Source organism: Protopterus annectens, chromosome 15.part0 (assembly GCF_019279795.1).
Source record: "Protopterus annectens isolate FY-2018-M chromosome 15.part0, PAN1.0, whole genome shotgun sequence".
NCBI classification, from domain to species: Eukaryota; Metazoa; Chordata; order Ceratodontiformes; family Protopteridae; genus Protopterus; species Protopterus annectens.
The window spans coordinates 686,392,898-686,415,154 of record NC_056749.1 but is presented as its reverse complement, the minus strand read 5'-3'; positions in this window follow the sequence as shown (position 1 = coordinate 686,415,154).

The window sequence follows — 22,257 nt, the reverse complement described above, 5'->3', positions numbered from 1 at the left end:
TCTAGAAACACTCAACTCCTTGGCCCCCATTAGGAAACTAAGCATCACAACTCACTTTGCCCCCTGGCTGACACAAGCCATGAGAGTACTTATTAACAAGAGACATAGTGTATGGAAAAAATGGAAGAAACCCAAATGCTCCACTGATCTTCAAACCTATAGAAAGCTCTGTAACTTAACCAAAAAAAGTTACCCTTGATAAGCAAAACTTTTTCCATAAACCACTTGATAACCCACACTCTAACCCCCCAAACTTCTGGCAGTCTGCAAACAAGCTACTACATCCTGGATGCCCATCTTCTCCCAATCCCTGCCCTAATAGCTCTCCCACAGACACTGATACTTCCCTTATTTTTTTTTCATTTATTCAATCTGCACCCTGACCAAAAATACAATATCTGTGACCCTGCACCCCTTATTTCTACCCATTCTCTGATTTTTTCTCTGAAACCTGTCTCCACAACCTATATCAAGTCCCTTCCTTCTTATCTTAAAACTTGTTCTCCATCAGTTGATAACTCCACAATTCCTAAAAAATAGCTGCTAACTCCATTGTTTTCCCCCATTTCCATATTAATCACTAGATCCATTCAGGAAAACACTGTGCCTAATATCTGGAAAAAATTATGTGTCATACCTCTTCACAAAGACTGCAATGCAACTGAATCCTCTAAGTTCAGACCAATTGCCATCATATCTTCCCTGTCGAAAATGCTAGAAAAATGCATTCACAAACAGCTCCTTGATGACATCCTCAAAGAAAACCTTCTCACCCCATCTCAGTATGGCTTTCACCCAAAGCACAGTACTGCTGCTGCTCTTATATCCTTCATAAATACCATTGCTAAATCCCATAATAAGTTAAGTCTCTTGCTTGTTTCTTGATCTATCCAAAATCTTCAAGACTGTTTCCCACAGAATACTTCTATCCATCGAGCTTCAATAAACCTTTCTAATTCTTCACCATCTTGGTTCTCCAGCTACTTGTCAAACAGATTCCAGGCTGTAAAATGTCAGTCTAGCTTCTTTCCCTTCTTACCTGTTTAAACTGGGGTCCCCCAAAGATCCATCCTTGGACCACCTACTTTTCAATATCTTTATTAATGACCTTCACTCTTCTTGCCTACTCTCTACTATTATTCAGTATGCTGATGACTCCACAATCATCTCCTCTGATGACATTACTCGTCTTCATACCCTCACCCAAATCTCTCTTCACTTTGTTGAAAGATGGCTTACTTCTAACCAACTGTTACTGAAACCTAAGAAAACTAAACCTCCTATTCCTCCCTATAACTCTCCAACACCATAAAAATACTTTGTCTGTCTCATCCCTGGATAACGCACCCATTGCTACTGAACCTCACACAAAACTCCTTGTAATTATTATCAATGACCACCTAAAGTTTGATCTCCACACTCAGAAATGCATTAAAAAGACTCATCAAAAACTCACTCCTGTACAGACATAACAAATTCCCCACTAATGCCTCCAGACTCTCCCTTGCTGAAGCCTTCCTTCTTCCCACAGTACTCTATGCAGTCTCTATACTTACAAACCTCCAATCTAATATTCTGACTAAATTAGAACTTACCTATAACAAAATTGCAAGATTTGCATCTAACCTACCCTATCACACTCATCACTATGTAGCCCTAAAAACCTGCAGTGGCTGGAATTTCAGCACCATATTCTATTACCCCAGCTTCTCACAGCTGATTCAGTCTTACACGGTCCATCATTTTGCCCCTCTCCCTCTCTATTCTCATCCAGCCATACACTCTCAACTGTGCTGTCTGTAGCTCTCAAAAGAACCTACTGCAAGTTTATATGCCCAACTACAATACTGGTGAACTGCTCTACAGCTACTCCATTGCAAACGCCTGGAACATACTACCACTACATGTCAGATCTATCACTAATTCCAGCTCCTTTAAAACAGCACTAAAATATAACTACAGAAAGTCATGGTCATGCCTTTGCAATAACCCAACATAACTTATCTTCCTGTCTTCTATTATTTCTTCCTGCTTCTCCCCCTCTCTAAGCTGCATCTTCTACAAATTTAATAAACTCTACTAATTGGACTGTTGCCCCCTTAGCTTCTATTACTGTAGTCTTTCACTTATTTCCTACCTAAGTTGCTTTCTCACCTACTTATTACCTAGGTTTTTCTCCTGTTATTACTCTACACTCAACCTCTCACTATAGCTATTTTCCTATCTTGACTTATAACTGTCTGCACACTAATTTTCCTCTTGCATTTATGCACATCCCCATTATGCAGTTTTCTGTCTGACTTACTTTTAACAAATTTGTACTTTGCACTTTATGTTTTTCATATTATTCTTGTCTCACCCTAAAACAAAACAAAAAAAGTGATGACCTTGTTATTTACTGTTAGTCATTTCACATTAGTTCTTTTTAATATTGTTTCTCCTGTAAACATTAACAGTGTTATTCACTGTTTTTTGTTTTTTAATGTTGGAGTTTTTCTCCTCATGTCTCTGCTGAAAAGGGGTCTCTACCCAGTTGGACTAACCTGGTTAACAAATATCAAATAAAATAAATAAATAATTTATATTTATTTCCTGTTCCTATTTGCATTTCTTTCACATTGTATTCTTGACTATTCAGACTTAGGGTTTTTTCTGGGATTATAATTTTAGTTTTATAATATTAAATGCTACATAAGATTGTTATTAAAAACTGTTATGTATCACTGAAGTTTACAGTTCTTTTAAGCTTCTGGTCTTTGCAGAAACTTGAGTTATGGCTGCTTTTATTTCCTTTATTTTTGTCTACATTGTGATTTAATATTGCCAAAGAGTTCTTAATAGCAGAGAGGATGTTCTTTTGTATTTTTTTCCTGTTTCATGGGTGGGATTGTTTGTTCAGCTGGGGGTATATCACTTGATCGAATATACTAATGATCAAAATGCTATTCATTGAACTGACTTAAATGAAACTTCAATTCGGTAAATGATAGTTTCAGCAAATGTTTTCTTACAGAAAGGAAGCAGTTGGCCATCATTGGGAATTTGCCATTTTCTCCACTGTAGTGCAATCTCAGAGTTGGTATATTTAGTTTGAGGGGATGTGGAGGGGTGTTGGGGCAGAACCCCCACTTTGCTGACTTTTAATTGTGTAGGTTTATTATTCTTCACTTAATTGAGGTTTCAATTAACTGAGTTTAATAAACAGAGATTTGATCATTAGTGTATTCAATCAAGTGATATAGACCATGTTCAGCTATGCTGTACAAACAAGGAGTTTTAGACTTCATGGAGTGTTTGAATGGCTGTTTAACTTTATGTCTAATATTAATGAAAGTTATATTCTGTTTTTGGAAGTCTATTACTATTATTTTGTTTACAAATTGAATATTCTGAATTTCAAGCATTTTACTATGCTAATTATACAGTTCTTGGTTTGTAAAATGATTCTAAAGTATAACGTTTATGTAGTAGTTATGACATCCTTTTTTGTTATATGACATATTGCTTATGCCTTACATAAAATGTATTTCTTTGAACATTAATGGTTTAAATGATGATTGTAAAAGAGGCAATTTAAACAAAGTTTAAGACTATATTTCTTCAAGAGATCCGTTTATTGCAAAATGACTTAGGCTTAATATTAAATCATATGCAGTGTTAAATAGTTCTCATTATAATCAGAAAAAGAGGACTGGCCATTTTATGGAGAAATACTTTATCTGCGCCTAAGATCATTAGTTCTTATAAGGATAATAAAGGGCTAAATTGCTCAATAACACTGGAAATTAACAGAAAATTATACACTCATCAATTTATATTGGATTCCTGGGATAGAGATTAGGACTGTTAAGCAGCATTTAGATCTGATTATTCAGACTTCAATGGGCAGAATTATACTAGCTGGTGATTTTAACTGCATTGATGAAGATGCTAATGCTGTTAAAAAGGAAAATTACTGCACCAGCTAAATAATTGCTAAAAAGTATAGACTGAATGAATATTCTAGGTATATTTGATTTCTTAGACCCAAGTTCCCTTTTGTTTACTCATTACTCTCATAGATATGGATCCGAGGGTAGGATTGATAGAGTTCTTACTCCAAATGATTTAATCAATAGCTAGGATAAGGTAAAAGTGATATCTTGCCCACTTTCTGACCATGATGCTATAACATTTGACCTTCTCTTTAAAACTAACAGTAGAATTCCTATAAAATGTATCCATACTTACATAACTACTTTAAAAGATTTCAAGGAATTTTTCAAAAAGGAAGTGAAAACTTTTCTTGAAAGTTTATACTAATGATATCTCTGAGATCTATATCTGGGATGCATTAAAACATATCTATATGGTAAAATTATTTCCTGGTATTCTTTTAATAAACAGCAATAGGATAAGGAATTAACTGACTTACAAAATAAAATAGACAACTTAAAATTTGATTCTCAAAAACAAATACAACACATATAAAAGAGATAAGACAGTTCAGTGATTAATATTTGGAAATCCTAAATCATAAAACTAGGATTAATCTAGAAAGGATTAATTTAGTTAATTTTTCAGTTGATCCTAAATCAGTACACATGTTGGCAAACAGAACCAAGATAATCAGTAAGTCCAATCATATTAAGGAAATTCTCTCCTCAAAAGAAAAGAGAAAGGTTACTGATCTGGAAGATATTTTGGCTGAGTTTAATTCTTACTATAGTACTTTAAATAACAACTATTCTTTTGATTCTCAGGAGGAAATTAAGAAATTCTTAAGAAATAATATTAAACATAAATTAACTGATGATCAAATGAAAGTAACTGATAAACTTGCTTCACTTCTAAATTATTATTAATAATATTATTAATAAATTAAAACAAAATAAGGTTCTAGGCAATGATGGTATTATTCCTGAACTTTACAAGTTATTGCAAAATGATACATTAGCCATACTACTTAAAGCTTTTAAGTTAACCAAAGAACTAATTAGTGCCCCTTGTTTTTGAAGGTACACTATTATATCTCCACATTTTAAACCAGATAAGGATCCAGCTAAATTTTCTTCCTATAGACCAGTTTCATTATTAAATATAGACTATAAACTATTTATGACTATACATGCTAATAGGCTAAAACAATTTCTTCCCATCCTTAATGATGATTAAACTGGCTTCATTATGAACAGAAATTCTTATGATAATATAAAAGGATATTAACTTTAATTGATTTTGTAAATAATACAAATTAAAAGTTAACATTAATAAGTTTGGACATTGGCAGAGCCTTTGATTCAGTTTATTGGAATTATCTCTCTTTGGTTTTTAATAGAAATAACTTGTCTAGTAATTTCATTCATCTTATTAAATTCCTTTATTAGAATTCTTGTACATATGTGAAGATAAGTTCTTATACCTCAAAATTAATTAACATTCTTAGTGGAACTAAACAAGGATTTCCTCTTTACTTTTTAAGTTGGTTATCCTTTTGCTAATCTAATTAGGTCTTCACCACATATCAAGGCATTTCATTAAGGTAATAATTTAACCTCTAAAATCCAATTATTTGCAGATTATATTTTATTGACCCTGAAAGACTGTAATAACTCACTATCAGTCCTTTTCAAACTCATGGAATCCTTTCAGAAAAATCTGGCCTTCTCTTTAATGGAAGTAAAACAAAAATCCTGCCAACAAACTATAATGTTAATACTATAGATAGTAAATTTAATATGTTTATTGTTCAAGACAAGTTAAATTACTTAGGTATAACTATTATGGATAATATTAATAAAATAATATCTACTAATTTTGACAATAGTTTGAAATCTATGAAACACCTTACAAATAAATTGAATAGTCTCCTTTTCACAATGGATGAGACACTCCTATTGATTAAAATGATTACCTTGCCAAACTGTTATATTGTGTTCAATCATTATCTCTTCCTCCCCCTAAAAGTTGTATAAAGTAATTTAATTCCTTAATTTAAAAATTTCTATGGCACCCTAATAAACCTATAATAGCTTTAAACCATCACACAAGAGATTGGTCTCTAGGCGGTATTGGTTTGCCTGTTCTGGAACTGTATTATCTATTCTCTATTATCAAAACATTTACTCTTTGGACTAACAATTCTTATCATGCTAAATAGAAAAATTTACAAGATAGCTTATGTTCTGAAATAAATTGTCCCATATTCCCAAATTCTTGCTTATTTTTAAACAATTCCCTGTTTTTGGTTATTAAAAAATATATTTCTTTAATAATGCAAATCTTTTACTAATTCCTCTTATATTGCTACTGTAATTAATACCTTAAGAAATTTTGTGAACAGAAATCTAATGTAAAAAGCATGTATTTCCTTATTTTTCCAATAGCGTTTACTCAAAACAATATTTCTACTTTTAACTCATAGATTATGAGTACCTTTAAAGAGAATAATTTAGTATATTGGTTTCAATTGATGGATAAAGGTACATTGGCTACTCACCATCATATATTAAATATGTTTAATTTAGATAAAGACACAGTGGTTGCCTGTGCAAAACTGCTGACAATTTATGGGAATAGACTTAATCTTATGCAACCAAAAACAGGAAGCTCTATTCCCAAATGAACTGACTTATTATCTCTTTTAGTACCGTAGGATATTTCTGGTAAATGACTTCTATCAAAACTATATAAAGTGATTAGAAAGGAACAGGAATATATTAAAGATAGCTATTAGCCATATTTTAAACAAATAAATAATGATTCTCCAGATGAGGAAGATAAAAAGTTTATTTTATTATCTTCTAAACAGCCTACTATCTCTTTTAAATTGAGAGTTTTCTCTTGGAAATTTCTTCACAGATCTTTTTTTACTGCTCACAAAATTGAATTAATGTCCAAGACTAAAACAGTCTGTTGGAGATCTAAACAAGATCTCAATGCTAATTGGCAGCACATGTTTTTTGATTGTATCATGCTTAAACTTTATTGGGAGGAAATGAATATCTTTTTACAGTCTTTATTTTCAGATAACTTAACAAAAATCATTGTTTTTATTTAATGTTCATGTACCTAAGTGAGTTATGAAACTAAAATATCCATTTTATGGAGTATTCTATCAACAGCAAGAAAAGTCATAACAAGAAACTAGAAAAGTTATTCTACTCCCTCTTTTAGTGACTTTTTCAACATTATGAATGAAGTATGTAATTTGGAACTGATGTCTATCAAATCAAGGACTACTAGAATTGCATCCACATATAATTCTTGGATGAAACTGAAGGAACTGTTAAACAATGAATAGTTGAACTGTCATTAATTGGAAATGTATCAGTTGTTCTTTATATAATAGGTGCCTTTTGTAAATAGTTATTGGTTGATTAATTATTTTTGTTTCTTAAATTTTTTATCTTATCTACTTCTTTATTAATTTAAAGTTACTGTTTATTCTTTTAAAATTAATAAAACATTTATAAAAAAAATATATATATATACATATTTCTGTATCTCAAAATGCGTTAGCCCTAATGCTACTTTGGAATAAAGACATTTTTTGCTGATAAAAAAAGAGAGATAGGTATGGAAACAAAAAATGGTAGCTAGGATTTGGTTTTTGTTAAAAAGAACAAAAGAATCTGTGTGCTATCAGAAACCACCTCCAAACGTATTCCCATTTGTCCATGGTGTTGGGGAGTTATGTCAAATGTTACCACCTCTTTCAATTCACTGTCACACTCCTGCCTTTTGCAACAGTTATGGTCACCTGCCTCAGGTCTTCTCCCACACAATCCATCCATCTCTTGGCTGGATGCCCTCTTCTCCTCTTGCCTACATCCTGCCTCTCCCAAATATGATTTACTACATCATTGTCTGCATTTTTACAAAGTTTGCTGAACCCCTTTAATCTGCTCTCCTTGACTAAGTCTTTAACTAGGGACTACTTTTGTTTCTAGTTTGATGTTCTCATTTCTCTTTCTATTCCAAAGTATGCTCTGTATTAGGCACTTCTCCATCACCTAGTGCACCATACAGATACACTAATCACACTGATATTTTGTAAACCTTATGTTTTAACTTCTTCAGCATTTATCTATTATGCAGTATCCCCAATACTTTGTGCCAGTTGGCTGCAACACAATCCATTCTAGCTTTGACCCCCCTCATTCAGACTTCCCTTCTCCTCATCCACTTCCAAGATACTTGGAGTTGATATCCCACTCCACTGTTTTCTCTTCTACCTGTTGACATTCCTGTTCAGAGTCTGTATGTATTGCCACATTGCCTGAATACTTTCCACTTGTCTGCATATTTATTAATCACCCTTTCCAGTCTTTCATGCAGTGTGAGTTGGTTGATACTGCCCACAGTTGTGAATATTCCACTTGTTCTTGTGGATAGACACTAGAATGCTTATTCTCCAGCAGTCTGTGATACACCTCTCTTCATACTGTGATTAGTACATTTCTCCCCCAATGTACCTAGCATATTGATCATATGTACAGTGCCTTCATGAGAGCCTGCCACTTTCCCTGAGTTTCTCTGCCTTAGTTACTTCAGACTTTTAAGGTGGCTCTCCTTCTTAGGTTGTACATATGGCAGTACAGCTTCTGTAGAGTCTTCTTCATTCAGAAGTTTCTTGAAATATTTGTTTTCTATTTTCCCTTACTGTCCTTTGTATTGGTGAACAGAATGTTGCTGGTGTCCCTTATTAACGGCATCTGATAACTATCTTTCTTATCTTTCTAACATTGTCTTTCAACCTGCTAGAGCTTCTTTGTTCCAGCTGCTGAACCATTTTTCCAAAGCTTGCAGAGTTTCTCTGTCACCTTACTATTTATCATTGTGAGTGCTTTTTTAGCTTTTTTGTTAGAATCTCTCTTAGTCTGATCCATGTTTTCTATTGCCCACTTTTTCCTGCATTCCTTCTTTCTTTTCATAACATCCTGGGCCTCTGCATTCCACCACCACAATCATTCCTTAAGGACCTTATTTCTATGCCTGGCTGTTCCACATATCTGTTCTAGCCTTTTCAAACAAGCTGTTTTGAGATTTTACCATTTTCTTAAGTTAAGCTTATTTCTTTTTTCCTGAAATGTTAGAGCCCTGAGTATTTCTTTGAACTCCTGTGTTTGTGCTCCAGTCAACTTTCAGGTATGCAGCCTAGTCTCTGTTGACTTCAGAGCCTTCCTGATCACTGCTTTCAGCTGATTGTGGCCACCTGTGGTTTATGCTACAGGCGAACTGTTTCACTAGGCATGACTTTGTAATAACTGATATGACCGCAGTGTTCTTTTCTAAATAAGAGGAAGTCTACCAGAGTTGTATGCTGACCACTTTCATAGGTGATCTTGAGATTGCATCTCTTGGTGAACCATGTGTTAGTTACTCTTAAACCATTTGCCAGACAGATATATAGAATGGTGTCTCCTTCATTATTCCTGTTGCTCCAACCACGTGGACCCAGGCCCAACTCATACGCTGTTTGTCTATCCTGATATGGGCATTCAGGTCCCCATTATCAAGATCAACTAATTTTGCCTTGGTTGAAAGCACTTTTCCTCATCAATGCAGCCTTTCTTTTGAGAAAAGGTTTGAAATTATGAGACTATCATGGCCAACTCTTGTAGAGGATAATAATGAATGTAGACTTATGAGATGATGCATTATATTACTTTGGTGCTGCGTTATAATATAAACGATGCCTAGATGCAGTGTTTTAAGGATGCTTCTGGTACTACTTTCATGAGAATACATTGATCACTCCATAAGGATACTTGATCCTTGTGTAAGACAGGAAATGATTCCATAAAGAGACAATTATGAAGCTCAAAGATCTTTTTGGCAGAAGTGAAAGTCACCAAGAAAGCTCTTTCAAAATAAAATTCAGAGCCACCAGACTGGCAGGTACAAATGGGGATAGGTCATCCCATTGTGGTCACAAGGAGGGAAAAAGTTCTTCAGAGGTATATAAAGATGCAACCCCCCCCCCCCCCGGAAAGACTTAATTAGCAGGGCAACAGTTCTTCACTCCACAGGGTTATGATATGCAGAGATTCCATGACATGCACCCTGACAGAAAATAACAGAGATCCACATCAGACAGGTATTCGAGACAAGGCAGAATCATACACAAACTGACAAACTAAGTCAGCAAAGGATATCTCTCCACCCAAACTGGTGAACTCTTCCACATAGAAGAGCATGTCTGACTAGTAGAAGGCTTTCTAATTGCTTCAGTCATCCCAAAAATCTCTGTAGGTAGATCAGGTGGGAGAAATGGATTTTAATTAGGGAATTTATGTTAAGAAACCTTTTACTCCCGTGGTGGTGGTGCTGCGGTAGCGTTGTCGCCTCACAGTAAGACGCTGACCGGTTCGACTCTCAACTAGAGCATCTTCTGCGTGGAGACATGCGTGAATGGGCATACCTTCGTTGAAGGTTGTGCATCAGGGCTGGCAACTCAGCATGTAAAAATCAACTGCCAATCATTAGCGGACCGGAGTTCCGCTGTGGCAACCCCTAACCGGGAAAAGCCGAAAGACACAACAAAATGTTAAGAAACCTTTTACTGAGACTTAGTGAAAGAAGTGAGTGCAAAAACTGAAAGGAAAGACCCCATAGTGCACAAAATGTGAACCCCCTCAGACAGTTCCAGTTATTAAAATAATTAAGAGCCAGTGTGGAAGCAGACAGGAAGAGACCCATAACAATAAACTCACTAGGAGAAAAAAATCACTGTCATGAGTTGCCTTTTGTAGAGGAAGAAATAGAAAATAACCACGTATATGTGTATTGATAGGTAAATAGACCACATTTTCTGCTTCATATCCATGCACTGCATTTTCTAACTTTGCAAATTTTTAGAAAAGCAATGTAAGTTTTAACAAATGCATGATGGTAGAATAAGCCAGAGAAAAAATATAGCCAGAATGGAAGGAGAATCTTCCCCTGTAAAAAAGAAGTTTAAAGAAGGATGGCGATGTTTCATATTCTTTGTATCTAGGCATCATTCGGGGTAAATTAAGGTTTTTACTCAGGAGTAGTATCTCAACTGCATTTCTAATATGTGTGTAAAGATATGATATGTCTTTCTGCATATCAGTTAGAGTTTTGTTTCACTTTGTTTACTTCCACATGTGCCATTGCCATGTTGCAGTCATATTTGCAGGTGTTAAGAGTCCTTTGTGCCCTAATCATGTCAGATATTTTGGCATATGTAAGAAAACTCACTGTAACCCTCTCCTTGTCCAGCCTTGTGATTGACGAGAGTGTCTGACGATAGTGAGCTATCACAAAAACAGTTTTATTGCTGCTGCAGTTTAAAGTGATAGATGTGGAGTTTATTTTATAGATTGGAATATTATCGTAAATATCTTGCTAAAATCATGTAGATTAGAGTCACATCTCTTCCAAGGTCATTTGCAGTGCTCAGGCTATCAAAAAAAAAAGAAAAGAAAAAAGATCCTGTGGGAAAGAATAGCAAGGCAAAATGTAAATTAATCAGGAAACTACTGCAGAAGGTATACTATTTGTATATAGTCAGTGACATACACATGGAACTTAAGATATGAAGAGAAATGTAGAATGACTTAAATGCTATAATTAGAAATAATGAGTCATATAATAATCTGCAGCTTGAGGCTCTACTAGAAGGCCGAACAGATTTACAATACAAGGGGAAGGTTGTGATGTTATACCAAGAACAATCTTCAAATAACAATTACAGCATCAGGCTCGTTAGTTCAACATCAGGGTATTACGATTATAAAGGAAATATTACAACTGAAGATGCAGTTTTCCTTCTCAGATATAAACATCATTAAAAAAAACAATGCAATTGGCATTCAGTTTAATTAGAAAAATTAAGCATGATATGCAATATTGTTTTACTTCCACTAATATTTATTGTTTTCATCTTGCTGAATAAGGTGTATTCTCCAGTCCTATATCCAATTGTCCCAGAATCAGAAATACTCTGTTTTAAGCACAAAGCACTGTCTTACAGTAATGTGCTACTCAAAGTCTGAATACAGTTTCAGTCAGGTGTTTCAAATAGGACATCTACCATTCAACAAATGAAACCTCCTGCAATGTATTGTCCCTAATCGTATCTCCATAAACTGAGCAGCCATGAAATGGTTTGTACTGCAACTACTATGAGAACAGTTTTTCTCCCTTGTGGGATATCCTCACAACCACCACAGATGGGCAAACATGAAGTTGTGAATGAAGGACCCCCTGCAAAAATAAGTTTTACGTGATGTCACCTCATGTTCAGTGGGTGTGTTGTTTGACAGGTTTATCTCTCCAGTTTGCCCTCATTGCACTGATTTCTGAAAGTAGACCCATTTCAAATGCTGTTTGTTGTAGCATATAAATATTTCCTAAACAAAAGTGTACTCCACTGTACTTGACTCTCATCAGACCACGAATAGAGTATAATACACACTTCTGCATGTACCTCACCAAACACCTGCATCAGTTGGAGAGACCTCAGAGGTTTCTCGCTAAGAAAATACAGGGATTCCAAATCATGACCTACATGAACAGGCTGTGGGAGGTTAGCATAATGGTTAAAGTGTTTGCCTTCTAGACACAAGGTAAAGGGCTTGAATCTTACATGGGATAATTGGCTAGCCTTAAAATGGCCCCCAAGACCAATTAGCCTAGTACTAACCTATGCAACATTTCTTCATGTCAAGCAGACTACTTCATTAACTCTTTTTAAGTGCAACCTGGATAACTAGATGGGGAATGGAAAATACACCCCTGGAATTCCACCTGTGTCCCTGCTGACTTGTCAGAACATGGGCTATATTCTTGGCTAGGCTTGAAAGGGTCTCAGGACCAATAGCCTAATAACTTCCTATGATCCTATGAAATCCCTGTCACTTTACTCTGTGCCTTAAAAGGTGCTGAGAAGTGACTTGTGCCTGGCCTATAGGGCAAACGTCAGCCCTGCCCTAATGGAAATGCTACACATCTGCAAGTCAAATGGCTCAAGAGTCACTTGCTCTAAGGATCTTAATCTAACTTGGGACATTAACAGATCATGCTGGAGAGACAGATATGTCTCCCAGAGACTGCCGCTTCTCTAATTTAGACTCCCTAGTCACATAAAACAGAGCTCCTTACTGACCCTTTTCAAATGAAACCTAAATAATTGGATGGGAGACCACAAATTCACCCCTGGGGTGGCACTCATGTCCCTCATGGGCATGGGTAGAAGATGTTGATCACAGACCTACTTTGTTCATAAATGTGTTCTATGAACTACCCAAACAGAACAAATGGGGATGCTTGGGATTAACATGGCTAGGCTTGTAAAGACTCTAGGGCAGCTAGCCTAGTAACTCCTATGAACATATGAACCTCTAAGGAAAATGGAACAGCATTTTTCAGTAAGAAAAAAATAATTGCTTAGCCCAAATTGTGAAACTTACTGCATCTTGAAGTTCTTTCTTGAGAAAAAGTGATAATGCTGATGTGTGGAGTTCTATTGGATGTATGATGTAAGTAATATGTCTTTCCATACAGCCATTAAATGCTTATCCAGTACTTAAGCACTGTTTTGTGCAAGAAGATTATCCATCATAGCTGAATTCCATTTCAAATGCTATTTGTTTCAAAGCTCAGTCACAGCAGCAGGTGTAACACTATAGGCCTAGAATATAACTGTACTTGTAAAGTAACAATGCAAATATGCATGGAAAGAAAATGTATCCATAAAAATTCCATCTGAATGCTTTGCAATTCCTTGCACAAGGACTGAAAAGTAACACATTTATATACATTCCTATAGTTTCCCTTTGATGCTTGTTAAAACAGCTTGACTCATGAGAGCACGCAGTGCCTCTTTGCTACTGGGAGAATAAACAGTATCAGTACAGTGGTAGTGCTGTACATGGTTCTTCAGTTAATGCTATGTTAGGGTTAATGACGACTGACTTACAATGGTGGCCTTGTTTTGTTTCCATAGGTGCATATTCATGTTAAATTCATTATATCACACAGGCTTAGTATAGTGTAGGGGGTTCAAAACAGGAAATTCCTAGCTCTCATTCAACTGAATAGCAATACTGAAGACCGGAATCTCGAGACCAGACACCCGAAAGGCGAGAAGACAGGAAGACCAGAAGTGAGAAATTTAAAATCCCGAACACTACACTAAACATACACCACACACATACACATACACACACCTTCACCCAAAACACAAACACACAAACCTACACTACATAAAATAAGGGGAGCAAGCCCCCCCCTGCACCCCCCTACTTAAATATACTAACTCCAAGGTTGCACTATATAGACAAACACACAAAACACCACCAAACACCTACATTCCCCACATACACACACACACACACACACACACACACACACACACACACACACACACACACACACACACACACACACACACACACACACACACACACACTAAAGCCCCTAGCCAACACTCTCAAACATAGATACTTACCTGATCTTCCACCTATCCATTCACAAACCGCAACACCAAAAGCACTACTTCAACATCTCCGAACTTCAGGATTTTGAAATTTGCGCTTCTGGTATTCCGGTCTTCTCGTCTTTCGGGTATCTGGTATCGGGATTCCGGTCTTCGGTATTGTGAGTATTTGGGATTTAGTAGTGATCCTATATCTATATATATATATATATATATATATATATATATATATATATATATATACTTATTTACAAATTTATACAATCATTGTGGGCTACATTCCGTAAAGTTAGCTGAGTCTGGCACATTATGCCAATATCAGCACAAAACTTGTGAATAATATCGTAATATGTTAATGTATGACAAGAAACTCAGAATAGCTCAGCACACATAGGAGAATCACACTTAGAATGGCTCAGTATATAAATGCACAAGTAATCCATAATTAATAAGAAACGGATGGCTAATCACTTTGCACAATACCAAAGTTATGGAAAGATGATCACAATTCAAGAATCCTGATAGTTGTATAGAAATATAACAAAATCTGTACAGTAGGTTTAAAGACTATGGAATGAAAATGACTCCATTATGATAACGAAAAAAAAAACATTAACGATACCAATTATTCTAATGTAAACCACATGGTATTCGTTACATATATTTGCAGGTGTGGACACAGAAATGTCTCAGACAACTACAGATGTTTCTGTATGTCATCCATGAACTTATAATACGTCCTTCAAAGCTGCAAGGGTATTTGTGATATATATATATATTTTTTTTTTACATCACTCTTTACAGTAAACTCAGAGACAATTACGGATAGCTACATAATGCATGTACCATTTAAATATATCAGCTTTGACTTATAGATTCCTACAGAAGGTGAAGGGCAATCATGGAAACATGGGTTCAGGACTACTGTGGGGAACACAGGTAACACACACGCCCAAGGAAAGTGGGAGATAGAAAAGAAGATGTGGGGTATGGGTGAAGAAGGGGGACACACAACAGGGATGTTATAATAGGAAAATCTGAGGGAAAGTAAGATGGACATAGGTAATTTATTTTTTTGGTGGGAATAGGCCCCATTTTTTTTAAGTATAAAAGGAAAGGTAAACACTGAGAAAGAGGAGGTGAAGATAATCACAACAGTTATACTCACAGAGCAAATAGCACAGCACAAGACAGACTAAGGTTGGAAAAAACAGTAAGGACAGGTAAGTTTCACAGATGGCACACTGCAAACATTTGCAATGGAAAGTTGACAAACAGGGTAAGGATGCATACCAGCCATGATGACATGCAGAAAAACATATCTATCTATGCAGTATCATGTTATGACATGTAGCAAACTGTGTGACAGTCATATCTGGATGTGTATGAACAATGGAAGATGTGTGTTCCAGGGTAATAAAGTAGGATCATAGTATACATTGGATAAAACACACATATCCATTTAGTCCATCAGTAGTGCACATGTAAGCCAAGCACACACAGAGTTCTAACAATGGTAGATAACTCCAGAGGACAGAACCAGACCTATGACCATGCATGTCAAAGGCAAACAAACAAGCACAGTACCAAGCAGAACTACTATAGGAGATCAACAAATGCTGCTACATACACAAGTAGGTATACACAACAAAAACAAATGTGTAATTGAATGCGTGTATGTTGCACACATATGCCATGTCAAAGGCAACAAACAGGTGCAGATGTGCATGCATGTCTGTCAGTGGCATAAATGGAATGTACATGAAACAACGTCAATGCATATACATACACCAATGACACGTAATAATATGTGCAAAAATGTAACAGTACAGCATAATGAATATAGCAGCTTGTGCACATGGATGGGAAAAAAAACTACACTGAGTAACATACATGTATAATGAGATCAAGGATATATTGCAAGCATTAGCCAACAACCTGTGTGTGCATGTCCTGCATTGTACAATGGGCATATATGTGGCATATGTTCACTTTGTAAAATTAAAGAATGGCAATGGACAGTAGTTTTAACAACTGCAAAAAATAATAGGAAAATATGAAGGTAGGCAGGAGGGGAACAACCTGGGCCCTCACCTGGGTAAAGCGGGACACGACAAGTTGACACAATGCAAACACATGTGTAAAGCACATAGGGTGCTATAGAAGCCACACAGACATATATTTAATCAAATGGAAAATGTATGTTAAATGGCCAGATAAATTGCTGATGTCTGCAGAACTGGACATGTATAAAATGCACATATATAGTAATGTGCAATCATGTCACATCAACATGCATAGACAGGCAAGTTAAAAATTAAAAGCATATACATATGCACTGTCATGCAAATGTCAACTAAAGAAATGCAGGTATATGTCAACCACCCTGCTCATTATGGAGCAGAGGATAATCCTGTAGGCTTTATTATAGCACATTAGCAGTAAATCAAAGAATGCTCACATGTCAAAGGTACATTTCTGTGTCAGTACATATCCAACTATGTGCACACACATGTACAATAATTTAATGTGCAAAACTATTTCTGGAAGATGTACAATGATGTCACTGTGTTATGGGTGTGGAAATGCTAAAAACAACAAACACAGTGTAATGTACTGTGAAAGAATGTGTTATCTGTAACATTGTGTACAGATCATTACATTGTTGTTTGACGCTGTCAGCAAAGGAGAATTGCATATACACAGGATACACCCAACTGATCCCACATGGAGTCAGTATTACCAAGCAATGACACAAAACCACATCATGACAGTAGGATATCATGACAACGGTTTTCCTAAAACATGTGGAATGACATGTCTGTATTCTGCACATACCTGATATTGAAAAACAGAAATCAAAGGCATATCACACTGTTAGTGATGGAGTATGGGCAACATATGTTGTCTGTCAGTCGCACCAGTAACACAAGTTTACTGGCTACATCTTTCAGAAATATCTGAAGGTTAATTGCTGCAATGCATGGACAGCTGCACGTGTGTGGAAAGTGTTATGTATTAATGTGTTTCATGCACATATTGAAACCAAACTAAATGACTCATGATAATAAGACATGAGCATGACAGATACATGGTATGCATGCACAAGAGTGCATATACAGTCAAATCAATGAAATTGCAATCACCAAGTTGGCAGCCTAACACAAGTTGAGCACACAGACAATACTTAGTAACTGGAGGGACCAGGCTGAAGGGGATCAGACTCCTAGCTACCACCCTGAGCACACCCCACAAAAGCCATGCCATCTCCTCAAAGAATATCCCCATAATGTCCCTCATCTGTGTTCAGAACATATCAGTCATCATAACCCAAATGTTTTCCCAAAAATCATCTCTATTCACATCACATAAATTTCTCCTCCATGGTGCAGGCAGGATGTCTCAGGCAAGGGAGGGTCCAGGTTCCTCAACATCGTTGTCATCATCATCATCATCACCATCATCCTCAGAAGAATCTGGCAGTGGCTTTGCATGTGCACATCATAGTCTTTGGAATGGAGACAGCCCACACTACCATGCTCTGTAAAGATTATTTGCAAAACAGAACAGAAAAGAAAAGCAAATGTCTATCATGCAGAACAGTCCCATGAATATTATAGCACAACACAATATGATTATGATGACAATTTACACAGAGACTAAGACACATCCATTATGGACAGAGTCACATGTGTCCCTGTATACAGTACTCCTAAAAAGGATTCAGTATTCTTTTCTGAATAATTCTATATGCTTAGACACACACATGGGTCATTAGCTTTGTATAAAGGTATGAATGCTCATATAAACATATTGTACTGTCTCTATTAAATTATTTATATGAACAGCCACAATGTGTCATTGTTAAAATGAGGAGAAAGTGATCTGACAATATTGTCATTTATAGGCAAGCCAGATGATAAATGTCTGAGACAGGCAGCATGGTATTTGGCTAAACAAGGCAGCATGATATTTGGCTGAACACACATCAGTATAATGAGTACAACACTAAAAACAATTTGATATGTTCAATCAATATAACTGTTGACAAATGAGACTCCTTAATCTCTGTCACTAACAGCATTGTATGTGAACAACTGTTTTCATTATCTGAAAAAACAAGCAGCAACCAGTACACTGAAAAAAACTTATGGAATATGCTTGCTGATACTGAACTGCCACAATCAAATGGATATCTACCCAAGTGTCAGTCAACCTATGCTTTAACATTGTGTTTAAAAAAACACCCAAGGGGTTTGAGGCAGATGGAATACCAATGTTGACCTGCAAGGTGTGTTGAATACGAACTGCTGCAATTGAATGGTTATCTGCTCACATGTCTGTCAACCTAGTTTATTACTGTATCTACAAAAACACCAAAGATGTCTGTGGGAGATGCAATGTCAGCGTTGACCTGCAGGGTGTGTTGAATATGAACTGCTGCAATCAAAATGGGTATCTACTCAAGTGTAAGTCAACCTAATTTATAACTGTGTTTCTACAAAAACACCCAAGGTATCTGAGGTAGATGCACTACCAATGCAGAGCTGCAGGGTATGCTAAATATGAATTGCTACAATCAAATGGGAATCTGCTCACAAGTCAATCAACCTAGGTTATAACTTTATTTCTGAAAAAACACCCAAGCTGTCTGAGACAGAAGCAGTGCCAATGTTATGTTAAACTGAAGGCAATAGTCTATAAATATCAGCAGAGCAGGAACCCATTTAGTCCATGAATAGGCAAAGCATGTACAACAGACCAAAAATCCAAAAACATACCCCCGGATTTACTAATCTTCCATGCAGGAGTAATCTAGTCCTGCACGGAAGCAACAGTTTAGGAGGAGGACGGCAGCGAGCTATGCATATTAATGAAGGCGCGCTGCCTGACCTCCTAATCCTACATGGAGTGTGGACGAGTGCAGGGGGCGTGTCTGAGAGCAGAGCTCTCAAAACAAATATGCCCCTGCAAAGTAGAACAGCAGAAACTGTAAATAAATGAGCGAGACCACTCATAGGTGTCCGCATATCTCCACCAACAGTCCCTCATGTGTACAACAGCAACAGGACATAAAAATAAGAAGAAGAAATCCCTTTATTTTTTTTTAAAACCCCGAGTACAGCTAACCATAGGTGCATGGGTGTGCCCATCGCTTAGCAACAGTTAAAGCAGATTAAAAGGCTGAAGAGGATAACAAGGAAGATATATGCAAATATAGCAGCAACACAATAGTGTAGTGGTCAGAGCATTCACCCAACGAGCAGGCATTCCTGGTTCGAGTCCCACTACAGCACATATCATTTTCTATGTGAAATCTGTATATGAACATTTTTTGACATTTTTGTACTGTATAACCTATTAAATAACATTTAGATGTGAACCGGAGTACTGCATTAAATGCACATGTGAAGTGTCACTGTCATAATGAATAAGGTACTAGTAAGCAGGTTTAAGCACAAATAAGTAGTAGTGAGCATATATAAGCACTAGTAAGCATATTTAAGTGCATTTGCATGGGGGTAAGCATTGCCTACACAGATTAAGCAAAGTAGAAGATAAATGAGTATAAGAAACTGTACCCGGAGGTTATTATTGCTTAGCTCAGCGCAAACCCACACACACCCGCTTACAACTGCTTTAAAGTGTATTAATCACTCTGTACCCAATGGCCCATGTACTGCCCAGCAACAAAATAAACAGCTACTGCACAGCTCGAACTCAGGACACAATACACCACAGTCACAGTAGTTAACCACTAAGCCATTATAACAATGCATATAAATGAGGTATCAGCAAACTAATCCTCACCACAGAAAAATCAAACCAAACATGTGAACTGAATCTATGTACAGTGTGATGTTGTATAACCTGCCACAAAACATAAATATGTGAACTGGAGTACTGCAGTAAGCATAGATTTGAGGTGTTATTGTAATAAAGTGTAGAAGTCCCCAGGTCCCCATACAGTGTATGTACACATGAATCACGGATACCAGACACATATATAACCTGTAATGAAGAATTAATCTGGACACATGTAATCTGGTCTAATTGGCATCACAATGAATTTATGTTGTCCTCACCACTCTCCCAGGGGTTTGAGGGTACAAATTTACCTCCAAATTCGGTGTATATGCACAGCTGTTGCTGTAGAAGAAATGGGCAGCTATGGACCTTTCCTACACCCTTCCTGCACATGCCTAGCTATTTCCCCTACTGTCTTACCCTCTTTGTGCCCCTTTTTCACCACTTTCCTATCAACCCTTTTTTCTTTTCTTTTAAAGAAATTAGCGTGGGGGTAAGCGGGAGTAGGCACTTTTAAGCAGCAGTAAGCGGGTTTAAGCTTGTTTGTGTGGGGATAAGTTATGCCTGCACAGGTTAAGCAATTTAAAAGCTAATAGAGTATGAGAAACTGTAACCGAGGTTAGCAGTGTTTACCTCCGTGCAAACCCGCGCAAATCCGTGTACAACTGCTTTAAAGTGCCTTAATCACTCTGTATCCAATGGGCCGTGTTCTGCCCAGCAACAAAATAAACAGCTCTTGCAAGGATCAAACCAAGGACCCTGCACACCCTAAACAAAACGATGTACCACTAAGCCATGACAGATATACAGAAATTCAATGTTTTCAGAAACATATCATCCAGTCCTGTCATGCAACAGTACAGAGAATGTATACCAACACCTAGATGTCTGTGTGTGTAACTATATTAAAATCTAAACAGATACAACATTTCTATATATGTATGTATGTATATATATATATATATATATATATATATATATATATATATATATATATTTTTTTTTTTTTTTGTTTTGTTTTTCGAAATCTATATACATATACATCACTATATATGCACATACATACATGCAGATGCCTAAATTGACACATATATGTGTCTACACCTATATGTCTACATATACACAGCATGTTACATATGTGCACGCAGATATATATCTATGTAGGTATATATGGACATAGTTATATATATGTTAGCAGATATATATATATATCTATATAGGTATATATGGCCATATATCTGTAGATAGCAATGGCAGATTAACAAATACACATATGTCCACATGCACTATTTATGGAGTTGAGATGCCCCACACACTATACATCTTGTACAAATAGGTATCCCCCCACAGCCAAGCACATACGCCCTGCAATACACTACTAAGTACAGTCTGCCTCCCATAGGACATGTAATATTTGGAAGCCATCAACATCCCCAGGATACCGATACACAGACACAGATATGCAGATACAGATATACACACACACACACATATATATATATATATATATATATATATATATATATATATATATATATGTGACTACACATACACACGTTGATATATGGACAGTAAGATACATATGTAGACGGTACACACAATATGGAACAGCCACTATGCCTACAGTTAACACCTGAACAACTGGACACTGTATGGGCCACCCATACAAATGTCAATCGTTGCCTGCAACATATACCCATAGAAAGGTCATAGGAAAGACATCACACACAGGTCTGCAGAAATGGGAATCCTTTAATTGTGTACTATAACAGTTCTATATGCCATGTCATATAGTTGTTCAGATACTGACAGCCATATAAACAGAGTACTGCAACTGTGAAACATTTACACTAATACAGCAGTCTGGAAAGGTTCACAACTGTTGCTGTCCAGGCCAAGCACTTCAAATTGTACAATAGTGAAGACAGACTGGGCCACAGGATAACAAACAATCAACAGTATGTACTGCTGCTGTGTAGTTCAGTAGCATCTATCTACAC